Below are 17,638 nucleotides of genomic sequence, written 5' to 3' on the forward strand. Positions count from 1 at the left end.
GACGATCTTTGGGAAAGGCTTATGACTTTTAGACGCTCATCGGACATGATGTTGAATGGATTAGTGAAATCAATTGTCGTTCCAAATGCATAAGATTGTTTTAACATAACTGTTATGGCCGTAGTGACTATTAAAAAGCGTGAACGCTATCCTTTTTTACAGGCGGTAAAACGCTAGGGGCGCTTAGTTAAACTGTATCTTTACAGTAACCCGGGAATTCATGGTGAGACGTGAATCAAGCTATTGGCACATTATTTTTATTTCACCTGACAGCAAATAGACAGTAATTAAGATGTTTACATAAATAATCATTATTGTCATTGCAAAGTTGCCATTGTGAATATTTGCTATTTACTAGAAAAAAGGAGTTTTAAGTTAATTGATGCAATGCAAAAAATTGTGTGCAGACTTCAAAGTTAAAAAAAACTTAAATAAGATACTTGAGACAGGGTTCAATAATAAATAACATACATACTCGATGAGATAACGAGATAGTACGGATTTAATTCATAAGAGATAATTTATGTTTTTATTATTAACTTTCAAATTTATAAACTGGCGAGTTAAAATTTATTATTAAAATTCGATTATTTAAAAGTAAAGAAACTGTTGTTCTTTATTTAAATTTATTTTTAAATTTTTAATTAGCACTACGAAGCTATTGTGTCATAAAAAAAATAGATGTGCAAAAACATTTTCGTGCAATGATTTTTTTACTTCAACTCCAATTTGGAAGTTTGTGAATCGTTTAATGGATTTTAATCAGCTTTTATGAACATGACTGCATCTTAAGTGCGTGTATCGTAGGTTTATAGAGTTCGCGTTAATTGGTTGAAGAAATAAGTTACGAAAGAAATCGTATTTTGTGCACAAAATTTGATTTAACTAAACCGGCAATTAACACCCGAAAAGATTCAGTGATAACTGAAGACCGTTCGTGGTATTCAAGAAACAAGTAAGTGGTTACTCCGTCGAACCAAATGTCTTATCTTAGCTAAATATCTAATTATCAGTCAAGACAAAACACAAACAAAATTCCAGACAAATTCTATATTTAATTAGAGTCAAATGTTCTCTTAGCATTAACAATATTACAGTGCGTTTGAATTCAGTTATGTATTTTTCGTCAAAAAGTTTATTAAGTATTTGAATAGTAAATCATAAAGTAATTGCTTCGAAACATCTTCGAAAAACATAAAAAAAATTATACAAAATATTTACATACATATATATTCTCATCTTTTCCGTTCTATTATATGTGAATTATAATGCACCTCCAAATTGTTCCTTAATTATAACGAAAGCCGAAGTGACGTTGTTGAACAATTGCTCGTCTAAAGCGACAGTGAGTGGAGTACATCTCTCGTGTTACCGACGGCTGTTGGGATCGAAAAGTTCTTGAGCGTGGACCACGAGCCTGCAGACGTGGTGATGGTAGGCCCACCACTCGGTGATCATAGTCAAGGTCGCGGGAAGTCGCTGGATGCAAGCAGCACAAGGCCCGTCGTTGTAACAATAATAGTGAGAGGCTTATTACAATGCAGTGGGCGTCTTATTGCTGACATAACGATAATGACTTATAAAACTAAAAAAAAAAATATTTGGACATTAATTCATTGAAACTTGATTTCAATTATTTTTATACACGCTAATTTCAATATTTCAATTTTCCTGTAAATCATCTGTTAGTGACATTAACTTGTTTTCTGTGTCTTTTTATGTTATAGCTTTTCTTACATGCATGTATTTTTATTTAAAATTTTTTATTTAAAGTTACATTTGTGCAAACACGTCTTTTTTCTCTTTTTGACATTGCCAGTTATTTAGATATTTTCGAATTTTTATTTATATAACGTGGTATCTTTTCCTCTTTACTTTCTTTCTCTAAACGCTGTTTCCACTTCTTTAACAACGCTTAATCTCGGTGTTTGCGATTTTCAGAGAATGGGTTCAAATTTTCTGGTTTCGATAAGCCGAATCTCTATTTAGTTTTTAGTTTAATTTCATCATCATTGCAATATATTTTCTCTGTACTTCTTCTTATCAGTGGATATATGTAGTATATATTATTTTAAATGTGATCTTATGTGAGTATGTAGCTATTCTTATGAAATATGTATTATAAGTACTATGTTTTTTTTTTTAATATTTGTACATCGGATCGCAGAAGTAGACAGTCAGGTTTTGGTTTTATTGTTTTATGGTCGTGTTTATCTGCGGCCGTATACGTCTGTATACGTGTCTCGTCTCTTGGCGCCAGGAGCTCAAAAAAATAATTAACATTTTGTTTATGAATTCAAGGCATAAAAATCTGTTAACAATGGATTACATACCAATACAAATTTGTTGCGGAAATGTTTTATTTTTATGTTAAGAATATAATTTAAATATAGTTTTAACCTAATCAAAATTATCCCTGTTGTAGGAAAATAATGTAAGTTAAATCTTGACTTGATTTTTACAACTTACTAAAAGAAAATCCTTCTTTACTTCGGACAGGCTTAAGACAGCTAGACAACTGCCAGAAGTGTCACCATTCGGTGGTTAAACGTCGTTAAAAAGATGAAGATAATCGCGGTTATACGTGCATTACAGATATGATGGGGTGAAAGCAGCACAAAAGATTACTATAAAACAATAACAATAAAAATACTTAACATCACACGTAATGTTAATATCTATACCATTATCAAAGGCGCATAAATATAAAAGATTATCAGTCATTTAGTAGCTAGATTTAGATGTTTAAAAATGTTCATTCGGCTGGAAAACACTGGCGCCAAATAATACAGGCACACCTGTGCGCTTACGTCAACGCAGGCGACGCACTTGTTCCAGCCGCGCTAGGGTTGACACCCGCTTGAAATTCGTCCCTCCTGTCAGACTTGTGTTTTTATAAATTATATTTAAAAAAATCGTTGAAAGGTGAAAGTTGAAATTTCTATAATTAACGTTTACAGAGTAATTAATATATCGCATATTTTAGTCATTAACAAATAAAGTTGTAACACAGGTTTGATGCTGTTTCGCGCTATAAGGTGATTAATAGCAATATCATTGAAAACGGAATATTGAAAAAGGAACCCGAGTTATTATTAAATAAATATTTGTATTTGCACTGTATTACTTTATTTCTACTGATATAAACAGCAGATTCATGTTACAAAATATTTTCATATCAATATTTCGAATTTTACTGCTGAAGAAAGGTTTTCCCGATAGATTGCGTAAAGGATAGGTTAGAACTGGCAGGTACCTAACGTCTTCAGGCGACCTTAACAAGGTACACCTTGTGGGTGGAATTTCTCCTTTTCGCTTGCCGCTCCGTTGTCTCCATATAGAACCTCGAAGCCTCAGAGTTCATCAGTTCTGCGCGCTATATGGTATGCCCGTCAATCCGCTGAGCTCTATATAATAGATCCCAGTAGCACAGGTATAATCTACCATCTATATTCAATAACATTGTAAATACGACGTATATAAGATACAGTAGTGCTTTTGTTAATTATTATACCCGTTTAGTCTATTAAATATTAAAGAATTAGATGTATAAACAAATACTAAATTTAGTATTCGATTGTATTGTGATTCTGTGACCCTAAGCGTTCAGACGCCGGTGTGCGCCGTCTAGACGCCTCGCCTTACGTTTACTCCTCTGTTATAATTCATTTTTAAGAAAACATTCTTTTGTCTGTATACGGAAATAATTGTCTACTAAATTCCTTCCTGAATTTTTTTCTCTTTATCACAGAATGCTTGTTTACGAAAATCACATGCTTTAAGTGATCGTTAAAATAAAAATTTGCCGTATACAGTAGATTTTATTGTAATGAAAATAAGTTTTTTTTTGATTTCGTATGAATTCCTTGTTGTAACATGTTATTTGAACGTATCGATGTAATAAGATTATATGGTTTAAATTCGAAACTACTTATGATGCCTATTAAAATTGTATAAATTTTTATTATTCAAGTTAAAAACAAAAATGCAATACTAACCTAACCATAGTCTAATATTTGTTTGGCCAATACCCAGTTTCATCAATTCTTCTGTAGTCATAGCTTGATTACGATGCAAGACCCTTTTTAGTATAATCAATTAAATTATCTGTACCTTTGTAAAAATTCATCATATTCATCACATTCAGGACTCGAGAGTCTAGAAACCGCGAAATTAAAGTGTAAATTTTCGTTCATGTGGAAATGATATTGGTTTTATAGAAATGTGCTTTGAAATAACATTTGTTAAATAGTTTTAAAATTACTTGGCTGTTTCCTATTTTATATCGAAAAGTTCTTGCTACGTATGTCTTTCAGTGTTGATAAATAAATGTCACTGGCACTGGTCTCTCAGGCCCAGAGGTGTCTTATTGGCAAGTCACAGTTGCTCAACGAGCTGTGAAAAGAGTTTTGTTTGTGATTTTCCTACTAGGTCGAATCAGGAATGTCCTCATTTGATCCGTAGACGTTGAAGTTGCAGTGACAGTTAGCAGGTCACGTAGCGCGCAGAACTTATTGTCCATTGGAGCGTTAAGCTTTAGGAGTGGAGATAAGAACCGGCAAACAGAGTGTAGGATATTCACATACAAGGTGGACAGGCGACCTTGTTGTTCTTATGGTAGTATGCCTTATGTCTTATGGTAGTCGGAAGATGCTGCATGCGGTCCGCTTCTAAGCCATCCAATCGCAAAGCTATGGGGCAATGTTTACTTAAAATATTTTTTTCCTACGTGCCGATATCTATTTTTTAAATATTTCTTTTTTGAGGACAGGCGTGTCCTGTGATGCAAATTCGTAACATTGAATATGTATGAATGACATTTCGTCTGTTATACATATTCAGTTTTTGCATTAAAACATTTTACAATTGATGATTGATAGGGTCATTGTGTCGGGGTGTGTGTGGGGAGTATTTTGGCAGACAGCGTGGGCGTCGCAACCGCCATCTGCCCTGCAAACGGACGCCTGAGAAAAATGTCCCCATTGTTGAGTCCAAGCTTTAGAGTTGCGCATGACCGTTTTATTGCAATTGCCATTATATTATATACAATACTTAAGTCTAAGAGCATTTTTTTATAAATAGAAACCTTTTTATGTTCTTTAAACTAGTGCAAGTAAAAGTATATTAAGCTTCTTTTGTACTATTAGACTATTAAGCTTTGGAATTAATTTATGTAATCAATATTATTTAAATAATCGTAGCTTTGTTTTAAATTTTATTGTTCTTAAATCATTTAGTTAATTTATTACTTACATCGGTAATAAGAAGACTTTTAGTTTTTTTTTGTTATTCATGGGGGAATGCCATTGCAATGGCAAGTTTGCACTTAATCTAACCGTAGTTCTGCCATCATCGCAAAATGGAGGAGCTATGGGAATACTTTTGTAAATGTATTGTGATTCCTACCGTCCCGTCTTGTGAGAGAAATTTCTCTTTTTCTTCCTATGAGAAAGTAAAGTGAGTGTCAATCAGAGGCAAAAGAGACTAAGGAAGTAAGCTTCCATGAATAATTTTGAAAAGTGTGCTAAGGTTTAAGGTCAAACGTACCCAGCATACTAGGCATGGAAGCGGTAATAACTGGTATTTATTTATATTGTTATGCACTAAGGGTCATTTACAGTGATCCCTTACGTAATTAAACTAGTGTGAAATTGAGCTCTACACTAATGGCATTACAGACCTTCATCTGCGACTAATTACGTCTTGCTGACGTATTACAGCGAAATGTAGACTCTTTTCAGACTCCATTGGGAAGGTCACAGTCGATCAACGAGTCACAGAGAGGACTATGCTAGGGATTTCTCTATGAGATCGAATCAGAGATGAGGAGATCCGTAAGTGGCAGCGAATGTAAGTAGCAGCGGGTAGGCCACATAGCGCGCTGAACAGATTGTCGCTGAGACGTAAGGAGAGACTCGAGACTCTAAAATGAAGACCACACATCATTGGCATGCGCACTCACAAAATGGAACTTGTTGATGTCTTCGGTAGACGCTGGATATAGTTCATTTAAACCAGTCTTAATGAATATTAGTGAGGAAAACCCATGTCTTGCAATAGTTCTTTATGGTTTTAGACCCCAAGGGGGTACTTAACGCGTGGTACGCCAAATTGAATTTCAGTGTACCTGTTTTGGTAAGACATACTAAGCTTAGCTAAAAACTATAATCATTGGTTATTGATTAGATTTAATTATCATAACTTCACTAAACATATTATTAGACGGATTAGCGAATTTTGTCGAAACAGACGTGATTAGCGAATATAAAGAATTTATATCCTTGTGACGTGGGTTCACACATATCATAGGATTTATGGAGTGGGTGTTAATTATATGCTGTGTGTTAAATTTAATGTTTTTCGTTAAGTTTTGTTTTGATATAAGTTTCCTCGTTCCGTGGCGGTACTTCATCGGTTGTTTATTCTTTTTTTTTCAGCCGATAGACGCCCACTGCAAGGCATAGTTTACATTTACCATTATCATGTCACATTATCTTATTAACTATTGTAGTTGTTCATATTACACATACAATCTCAAACATTTTTAAAAAATTTTAAATGTAATATTCGTTTCTGATTGGGATCATCTATTCTTCTAAAATCTTATACTTTTAAAATAAAAAGTAAAGAAACATTTCTTATTCACCGGTATTGTTTCGTGGCATAAGGTAGAGCGTAACTTCTCTCCTACGACTTTCTCCACCACGGTTTCTACTACTTCATCTTTTCATTTGTTCTTCGCCTTATCGCTTTAACAACAATAATACAAACCGTAGTCGTCTAAACATTAAGTATTTTTTATCGTTTTTAATAAAGGTTTTTGTATTTATAAAGAAAGTGGACTGAATCTACAATAAATTTATTAACAATCTTTGGAGTTAGGGGTATTTACTTTAAAAATTGGAAAGTAAGAATGAAGCCTTACATTGCCGTAAAATCTCTTAAAAATTTTGACGACTCCCCAAGTAAATTCTTAAAAAAATGTGTTTTCATTTCGAGACGAAATACGGCATGTATACAGTCGATTCTACACAATATTATATCTAGGCAATCAATATAGTTTGTATTGACATCATACCTCTTTCTACAGTCTAATTTATTAAAAAATATAACGACTTACTGTATTTAAGCAGTTTTAAGAAATAAATAATATCCCGTGCAGGGGCATACGTACATACTTACACGTATCACGCCTGGCATTCCTGTTTATTATTTTTTTTAAATAATTTCATTTTTAAGACAATTTAATAACGTGAACTCAAACATATACAGCAACATACAGGCCCGATGCGCATAACATTTTTATTCAAAATAGGCTAATTATAACAGTTATCCCGATTAAATTTTTAAGTGATATAAAAAATATTAGACAAATAAAACGAGAGAATTATACATATAGACAATATTTAAAGCAAAATTTTCTGCAAACCACAGGAAGTATGAAACAGGCCGGCCTCCTGTCTATTTTTTTTCTAAAACACATTTTTCGGTCATGTAAAATATTCTGGTCAAACAGTTTGGCGCCAACAATAGTTTAAGTCAACCGCGTCATAGGAGAGTTGAGTTTGACATTAGTATGATAATAATAACTTTATACACATGCATTTACATGGTATTGTAATTTGTAAAAACTTTTATAGAAAATGTTTCTTATATTTTTAATGGATTACTATAATTTTCCATTTAAATACGCGTGATTTGATAAATTATTCATGTTTTCTGCTGTTAAATATTCCGGCTTTGTTAACTGTTCATTGTAGTATTTTTATTTTATTGTATAAGAGACGATCAAAGTAGGTAATCTCGTAACTTTTAAGAACGAAGTAAGTAGTTAAATTAGCAACAAGATCTAGATCAGAAGTAGCTTGGTTTGTCCATCGCTTGGGTCTGGGTTAAGGTGACAATAATTTTTTTCCACTTAAAATTACCTTTTTTTAATTATACAGAAGCTATGTGTATAATAATAATAAATATTGTTATATCTTATATTTATCTCTTTTGCTTCTATTTGCAGAGAGGAAGGTTTCTAGGGTACACTAAATTCTTGGGGATACAGGTAAACTCCCAGTTCTTTCAGATAAGGTTTTTTGAGGATATTTAGTCCTGGCGGTTTCATGGGTTGTCATAGTATTATATTGTTTTTCGCCTACTGATGCCTGGCATTAAACTTTCACGGTTTACTCCCTCCTGTTTAACTCCCTTCTTTTCGCATCCGGTTTTGAGGACGACCTAGACAGAATATTTGCTGTTTATAGCAAAATATATAAATTATGATGTTATTATGTATCATAAATACATAATAACAGATTCGCCCCAAATTATACATATAAACAACGCACTAAAAATTATTTAAATAATGAGAATTTCTGATTCCATTTCCACGTGATTTGCACTCAATTGTATTAACACGTTTTTAAATTGTTAACAAAAATTTAATTATTTATTAAAAATTATTAGAATTCTTTTGTGAAAAATTTTTAACTACATATACTAAGAATTACTGTATGGGTATCACAAAAGGCTACATTTTTTGTTTCTGCGTCATTCATATATTTATTATTAAAATTAAAACCGTCGGTACTTTACTCTTTCTAATGATGCTATAAAGGGAGAATATTGAATAGTGTCATAACAAAATTGTGCATAGTGTCTATTTCTAAAAGGAACCAAGGCGGATGTGTGTTGGTGATGTAAAATTTTGCGCTGTACGTACGTTGACGGCCGTGCGTCATACTTGCATACCGCAAACCATTTAATACGGTTCCCTCTGATGGACGCATCGAATGCTATAAGTTTTATGCAACAGCAAGCAAATGGAATATCATACTAAAATATTAATGATAATTTTTTGACAACATAAGATATAGGCCTTCCATAGATTTCTTAGGACCGGTTGTAAGCGGACTGTATCAGCGTCATCTCACGACTAACAATGTCGTCTGTTCCATCTTGCTGGCAGATGGCGTTCGCTGCGTTTGACGGTACATATTCTCCTTTTCTTGCCATTCCCAGCGGACATCACTTCCGCATGCTATGTGGCGCTCCCACTACTGCTTCAACTTGCCAATACGCTGGGCTATTCGGTTACTTTCATTTATCTACGGATTTTCTCATACGATCATGTAGAGACCACGTTTGTGCCGTATGTCATCACTGGTAACACAGTGTCCTTATTCTATAATATAACAAAAAAAAAATGTTTTTTATTTTTTATTTTGTGGCATCGTATATTGGTGACACCTAAAATTTATACAATAGCGCTGAATACAAACTTGAAATAGCTGTGATTAAGTTGATGATGAGTTAAATTTTAACTTATTCCGACGCTGTGTTCAAATAACAGTTCTTGTTGAGAGCTCGGCAGCTAAATGTCCTCCGGATATTGTTGATATGAAATCTGAATATTTATCATTTATTACTTACCCATAACGAGCTAACTAAGCGTTAAATAAATGTAAATCCTCTTTTGTAGTTTGCATTCACATGCTATTCTAAAGATAATTTCTCTTTAACCTGTAAATTGTTGTGGAAGTAGTTTAATCAAAAAATAATGCCATGCGACTGTAATATGTAAACAATAACACATTTTTTACTTAATGTACGCAACTGAAAGAAAAACGCCTATTTCATTCATTTGTCCTTTTCTCTTTCTTACAAAAGTTAGAAGAAAGGTAAATTAATTCTGTCTTGCCTATATTGTGTAGTGCAAAACAAATTTTTTGTACCTATGTATACCCAAAACTCAGTTTCATCGATTTAGTAAATCTGTCTATGGGTATTGTGTGTGTAAGTGCCTTTACAATAGGATTTCAGGCAAAGTTCAGCACCTATGGTTAGATTTTGAGATAAAAATGTTCATTAATTTTTTTTGTAGTTATGGATATTAATATACTTCGTGGAAGACAGCAGACTGTGAAAATGATTTCTCCGCCTCCAGGTTATTTAAACGTTAATTTAAAAAGTGAATTAGTGCTTTATAAAGTAAATATTTGGCCCCGCTAAGTGTCTTCCGCCTGTTCTTCTCAGGTCTGAAGTATTTATCGTCTGAACAGGTAATTGGCTTATCTTGACGTCAATAAGAGATGTTTCGTGTCTAGATTTTTAAATTTTAATTAAGGCGTTATATTTAAGGAGCAATATAATGATTGCTCACTTCTGTATAAACGGTTTGCCGATCGCGAGACGCTAGTCGGCGGAGATGATATTTTGCGGTCAGGGTAAAAATAGAGAAAGCACCGTGCGAACGCGCCCCGAGCCGACACAATCGTAAGACGATTGCATGCCCCGGCCTGCGGTGGCGTTCGCACAATCAATAAGTATACCAGGACACACTTTAAGCTAGAAAACCGAGGTGCAAAGTTTCATTTGCATAGATGTAAATTTATGACGTCCATTTCTTTCACATCTCGACTTAGGAACCCATCATAAATAAATTATTATTGTATAGTCATTAATTTAATGGGGACTTTGATATAAAAGACATTTATGGGCAGTAAAAATCACACATTTCCAGAGTCTTGGTCTACCGTTACAAAAATCAAAACAGACTCAGCTGCACTAATCTTTGTACTATTCATTAATAATCCATGTTAGAGGCCAAGAGTAAATTTATAGTTTCACTATTGAAAAGATACTTTAATTATTTACAATGATTAAAATCGAGAGAAATGAGAGTAGCGTTACCACTTTGATTGCATACAAATATAATGCATCTGGTCCTGCGATGCGATGTCGTGACCCGACCTATATGTGTGTGATTTCTGCTTCAATGACGTCAGAGTTGCTGAATGCATTTCAAAAGTCTGCAACGCCGACCCGCGATACGATTCTGCTTCAATCGCTGGCGAAATTGTTTGGATGTTTGTTATACATTTATTTCTAACTGCAATAAAATGTTTATGTTAATCCACTATATGTTTACGAATACATAAAATATTAAAATTTACCGCAAATGGTTTTAAGGTCATCGAACTTATTATTTGAATATAGGTCAAAAAGTTTGATTAGATCGTACTATCCTTGGAGTAACAGACGCAAAATATTTTGTACGTTATCCAAGAAGTTTTAGTGCGATAAAAATCGCTAATATAGAATTGTCTCTAATTATCTAGTCGGGCGTTTTTCTCTTAATGTATAGCGTAGATGAGCAAAAGTAGAAAATAAGAGAAAAAGGTAGAAAAAATTAAAATTGTTTTGTAGATTTATTTTCAACTTTCAACATTGGTGATAGATTTAATCTAAGTATTTTTTTAATTTTGTGACATGGACGCTTACAGTGGGCCTGATAAGAAGGCTCAATGACACTCAGAAAGTAATAGAGAGAGATTCGCTATGAAATTTGATCGGAAATGAGATCTCGAAAAGATTGTTCCTTATGGAGATGTCCTCATTTCTGTCACCGACGTCATCTACGTAATTCGAAGAATTGCTCATCTGAGGTGGCGGTGACCGTTGGTGGCAAAAGGTTCTCTAGTGGTGGCCACGAGCCGGTATACGCGGCGTGGGTAAACCCCCCCCCCCCCCAAATGAATGAATGATAGTTAAGGTCGCAGGATGAGGGCAACTTAAGACCTGTTATAGCGGCGATCTTTGAAGACGGTTTATGTTTTGCAGTGAGCTTCAATCGGTTGATATGATGATGATTCTTTTATTACTTTATTACTAAAATAGGACAGAGAATAGCGCTTATCTTTCCCACCTACCTTCTCCTCTATAAATTTACTTTATTAGTACGTATAATATATATTTATTTATGTATATATATGAATACATATAATTGCTACTACCACGTCTTTATTTCTGCAGTAATATGCACTGTCTTCTGTTTTGAATAGAGTTGAAAGTACTGATTATAACTTTAGAGAACTAGACAGAACAATGATGGTAATGACGGCGGTCGTACAACCTTTAACAGTGTCTCGCTATTACTGCTTAACTGAATTATATCAGAAGTACAAATTATTTGGTAATGCCTTAAGAGCTTTTACTCGATATGTCCATTGTAAAGCGGGACGTTCTATTGGTCTTGAGTCATTCACATTACCCCGAGCTCTTTTCATAAAACAACGATATTTTTTCTGTAAACGACTATTGTTTATAGGTGTAAATGTTTTAAGGGGGTAGTGTATAGCCCATTTTCTATTAGTAAATATATGGTACTCTCTGTCAAAAAATCAATTCTATCATTATTAAAAAATATAGTAATGATAATATAATAAGAAAATTCGAACGTAATCAAAAATAGAGTTACTTCTTATTAAAATTAATAATTGTTTACTATCTGTCCCTGCAGACTTTGTACTTGTAGAAGTTGCCAGTTTGTAGCTTTCCAACTACAAAATGAAGCAATCTAACCTATTTCGGAGTGCTAACTTATTTTTTTATTCTTAATGAGTTATATATTCATACATTCAAAGCTTTTACGCTTATTGCCAATCAACCTGTATCAACAAGTGGTGGTAAAATTTGTGAAAAAACGATTGCCTTCAAAATATTAATGTCACGGAAAATAGAAATGTTATTTCTGAAATCACGATAACATTCCATGTCAGCAATACATGTCCAATACGTCAATGCATTTTTGTTTTCTGACTTATACCGTTCGCGTTTCTGCAGAGCGACAATGAGCTTTTATTTTATTTTTTGATATTGACGAGAGCTTTGAATGATTCTATCACTTTCCTCATCTCACCTAATTTATTTTGCCTTTTTTTGTTGTGACTTAATTCAATATAAGAATTCTCTTACAGTTAATCCAAGGTAATGTAGTAATAATTAGTAGGCGGGTGTATTATAAATGTTACAGTTACAGAAAATTATAAATATATGCTAATATATGCTGTACAATCGATAAGTACTATCCTTTATATCTAATATCTAATAAACACGTACTTATATAGGAGGATATAGTACATACATAAATTATATATACATATGCTAGGTAATTCTCTAAGAGAGAGAGTAACGACGATTCGTCCGCCAATAGGTCTCGAGCCTATTATTATCTTTATTGTTTATTCTGTTTCTTTGACAAAACAAAACAAAAAGATTTTGTTGTGTTTACCAAGTAAATTGATAGTAAGTTATAATTTTGTCGGTTAATGACCGTCCTCATAATATAGCTTGGAAGGAGGTGAACAAGTAAACTGCGACGGTTCTTCGTCTGCTTAAATTATTATTAGAACATGAGAAAAGAGTATTTTTCTAATATTTTGTTATCATTTAGCTTAGTTTATCTTTAGCATTGACTCCCAAGTAAAGCCTATAAATTATTATGTAATATATTTGAACGAAAATCATGGTTAAACTCTATAAAAAGCAAGTGATAAAAAAGGTTGACAATGAATTGTTCTAACGTATTTAAGTATATCTAAAATATGAAAACAATAGTAAATGTAGAATATTTTTGGAACCTTCGAATTACAGGGTACGTTGAATAAATAACTAAAGGAAATTTTTATATATACTGTTAAATCCAGTGTTGTTAATTTTTATGGCTTTGACAGCTTCACCGACGTCCAAACACGCAGATCCGGGATCCACGAGTTGAAATGAATGTAAAAGATAATGGTTCACTGTACATCTTTTTTAAATTTATATTTTTACAACAGAAAGTATTGTAAATTGTCAAACAGAATAAGAAATAAGATTCACTTTTCAACCATTATAATGCGTTTGTATATAAAAGAGGTGGCCAAGCTCTTTGATAGTGCGAACCATTTTTCGAAATTTGAAATTTTTTGTAATTCGCATTTTGTAAGTATTGCATTTGAAACACGCAAAAGAATGTTTCGCAAAATAAAGGCCTTAAGTTAAACACAGTGCTTTTGTTCATCTTACAGATATCCTTAGTGTTTCTTGTGTTTTGGTGGGTTCGGTAGCTTTTGAGTTTTCTTTTAAAGAAATAATGGAGTATAGTTATTTTGAGATTTTACTTAATTACGCATTAATACAGTTCCCAGCCGCTTAGGTTCGTACTAAGTGTAAGAATAAGTAGGTTACGTACTTACAGAACGTTTGTTTAACGAATTCCCCACCGACGCATTCCACGCGTTTGCAGGCGTGATAAAACATGCCCTCCGTATTATGCGACGTTATTAAATAACTTTTATTGTGGCGGTGATGCCTTACCTATTATTGCGTATTTCGTATGCAGCCGACGGGCGCCGGGCGCCTCTCCCACGTGGTACGCTGGCGCCTCGCCGGCATTAGGCAAGTAATATCTGACTTTATCTAACAATAATTCTCTCATTTTATACACACGACTATACAACTACCTGTTGCAGTTCCACGATAGTATAAACCGAGATATTCAAATCGTGCTGCCGCTATGGAGATTCCGTGAAATATTTGATGCGATCTGTTAGATATAGCAACAACATTATTCAGGAGACGAAAATAAAAGTATTTTGAAGTGATCACTTTATATTTTTATTTAATGTCATCATAATAAACATCGCTTATTAACTAAAACAATTTGTTTTTAATTTCGCATTCTGTAAGCTAGTAAAAATGTAATTAGATTATCATTACATTTATAATATTTGTTATAAAATTTTTTATTGTATATACAACCTAGCACACCTTTTTGGTTGATTTCAAATGTTGGACTGCAAGGAAAAAATGTTTTTCATACTGAGGTTTTTACGGAGATATAAAAACGTTCTTTTTTTACTATATGAACTTTGTTCGTTAACGAAAATATCATATTTTTAACAACTCTTCTTTTTCATTTAGAAACAATTTCGGTGATTAATTTTTATTTATATGAAATACATTTTATGTGAATTATATAACAAGGTCACCGCTTACAAACGGTTAAGGACAATATCGTAAGGAAAATGGCACATGACTATATAAGATAATAGAGCATTACATAGATATATTATAATGATATTATAGTTGAATAAGAAAATATAATTCAATTTACGAGTACATCGACAAAAGCATTTAAGCATCCTTTCCTAGAAAGCACTCGAAAAGAATTTGCTAGTAATAAGGAATGTTATATATTGACCGTTACGGGCTTTGTACTCTTGAACCTGTGCTAGATATTGGATCTAACAATACCAGAGCCAATTTACAGATAAGTAAATTGTTTGTGTAAATACAACTACTAGATACAATTTTTAGTTTGATACGTATATTTTATTATCCAGTTATTATTAGGTAGTAATGACCACAATCATTGTAATATATATATATATATATATATATATATATATATATATATATATACACATATATAAACATACATATTTATACATATATATACATGTATGTGTATGTATATATACCTGTTGTCAAGTCAGTATATAGACAAAGGTGTAAAGGAAAGAAAATCATTGCCACCACATAAGTGTTTGGGATAGTATAAAAATAGAAGTGAAGGAATACATATAAATTATCATCTCTAATTAACCAATGTGCGGTTCAAACGGAAATTTTACGACGCACCAATATGTCCAGTCAGCTCAGTTATTTCCACGGTAATTTCCACATCGAAAAGATTCCGATGTTTCCGTATAGAGTAATTAACATTATCCACCGTCAAATGCAGTAAATCTGCATAACTTGTTTACTAATATAGGAAACATGGAGCACCATTTTGTTTTTACATGTAAAACTTATATATTAACATCGTCTCATCTTAAATAAGCCGTTACCTATATGACGTCAATAACATATTTTTTCCGTTAAACAATTCGATCGATTACCTCATTACGGAATCTATGAATACGCATTGTTTTCAAGTTCAAGGTAGTAATAATGAGAACGGGGAAACCCGCATGGGTGTGTCACTAGCATAATCAATTGTTGAGGTAAATTTTTGATGGATATTTGTAATTGTAATGTTAAGGAGGAAATGCTATGATTTAATTTTAATAACATTTCTTAACTAAGTATTTAAAAGTATAAGACAACTTTAAACGAGGTTTGTTTTATTTTTTTAACCTTATTGTTCTAGAACTGCAAAACTTTACTGGTAAATAAAACTAAATAAGTAGCCAGAAGTATCGACTACCGAAACATACCTCGAGTACTTATATGCCTCATGTTGGAACTTTTCCTTGATTATTAGATATTCAAGAAAGGTAATGCAAATTCGATTCAAGAATGGATAGACTCTTGGGGATTTTTCCGAAAGTTTTACCCCGAATCCAAAGTTTACTCTAAAATCGTATTACCTTATTTCGTTTGTTTTCCAACAAAATTGGTGTCACAAATGAGAGGGTTTATAGTATATTGGTATTGCATTATGTTTACGTAATAAATTGCCAAAAATAGTTTAATCTAAATGTCGAAGGAATAGTCTCAGACAATACAACACAACTTTGGAATATTCTTATATTAAACTTACAAGGTAACATTGGGGAAATCCGGATGCTCCGGCTTTTTAACCAACAATTCTGTTTCTTATTATGCCGACAGTACGTATACTAACAGGTAATTTACTTATATTCGTTCACCTTCAATGATTACTTTTTAATAGTTGAAGTTTACAAAATATATGCTTTTTAAAATTTCAAAAAAAAAAAGAATTTAAAACGGATGTCTGTCATCATATATAGCTAAAAATGTAATTAGGCATTATATAATTTTTTTTTAATTTTGTCTAAAAAATCAGAAGGAGAGAAAAATTGTGAGTAAAAGTGTAAAACATGTGTTCTTATTGCTCGAATATGTGATATACAAAAACAAAACGTGTGGCATAAACCATTACAATAAAAATGCTATTTCTCGTTGATAGTTTAATTATTTATAGTTTGTTGTTAGTAGTTGAATATTACTAACCTGGTAAAGTAGCATTAATAAAACTTATTTTTGTAATATGATATACTTTTTACTTATTTATTTTTTATTTTTCTTTTGGACTCCTACAGGCCACCAACTTTGACAGCACATAGGTAGTCTGTTAGATAAGATATATGCCATTATGACTTATGAAATATAAACTTGGCAGAGGACTGGCTATATAGCGTAAAGAACTGATCGCTGCTGGGGTCTTTAGCTTTGGAGTGGAGATCACAGATCGGTAAGCGAAGGATGTCCACAGACAGACGACCTTGTTAAGGCTGTCTGAATGGAGATAGCTTTTAAAGGGAAGGCCTATATTAGACAGTGGACATTCTACGGGTGAAGCGATGATAATGAAATATAAACCATGTTTTATGACACCGCACAATATTTTAGTTGGAATATAAAGTGTCTACAAAAATATACATTAATGGAAAAAAAATCCTTGATTTTTTATTATTAATTAGATGTATCTTTATTATTACAAAGTAACGAAATTGGAAAAATGAGTAGGATTTGGTTTTTAAAATACCTGGAAAGCAATTGGTCGTTTACGCAATATATGATTTACAGCCAAGGAAACTTTTATGTAATAATAAATAATATTGCTTTAAATATCTCAGTACGTATGTTTTATTTAAACACGTTGTTATTAAACTGTCACACTGTTAAGCGTGTGACGCATGTCTTATCATTCATTTAGTAAAGTGCAACACGGCGTCCGATGGCCGCCTGTAAATGCTCCTCAAGGGCAAATAGATTGCATTTTACAAAGATGAGATGGTCCATTACATGAAAAAGGCATAAATATAATGGGCGAAGTAATATCAAGGCGAAATCG

This window comes from Battus philenor, unplaced genomic scaffold, assembly GCF_028537555.1.
Source record: "Battus philenor isolate CCGP_79_NKW_IND1 unplaced genomic scaffold, ilBatPhil1.0.hap1 SCAF_12, whole genome shotgun sequence".
Lineage (NCBI taxonomy): Eukaryota > Metazoa > Arthropoda > Insecta > Lepidoptera > Papilionidae > Battus > Battus philenor.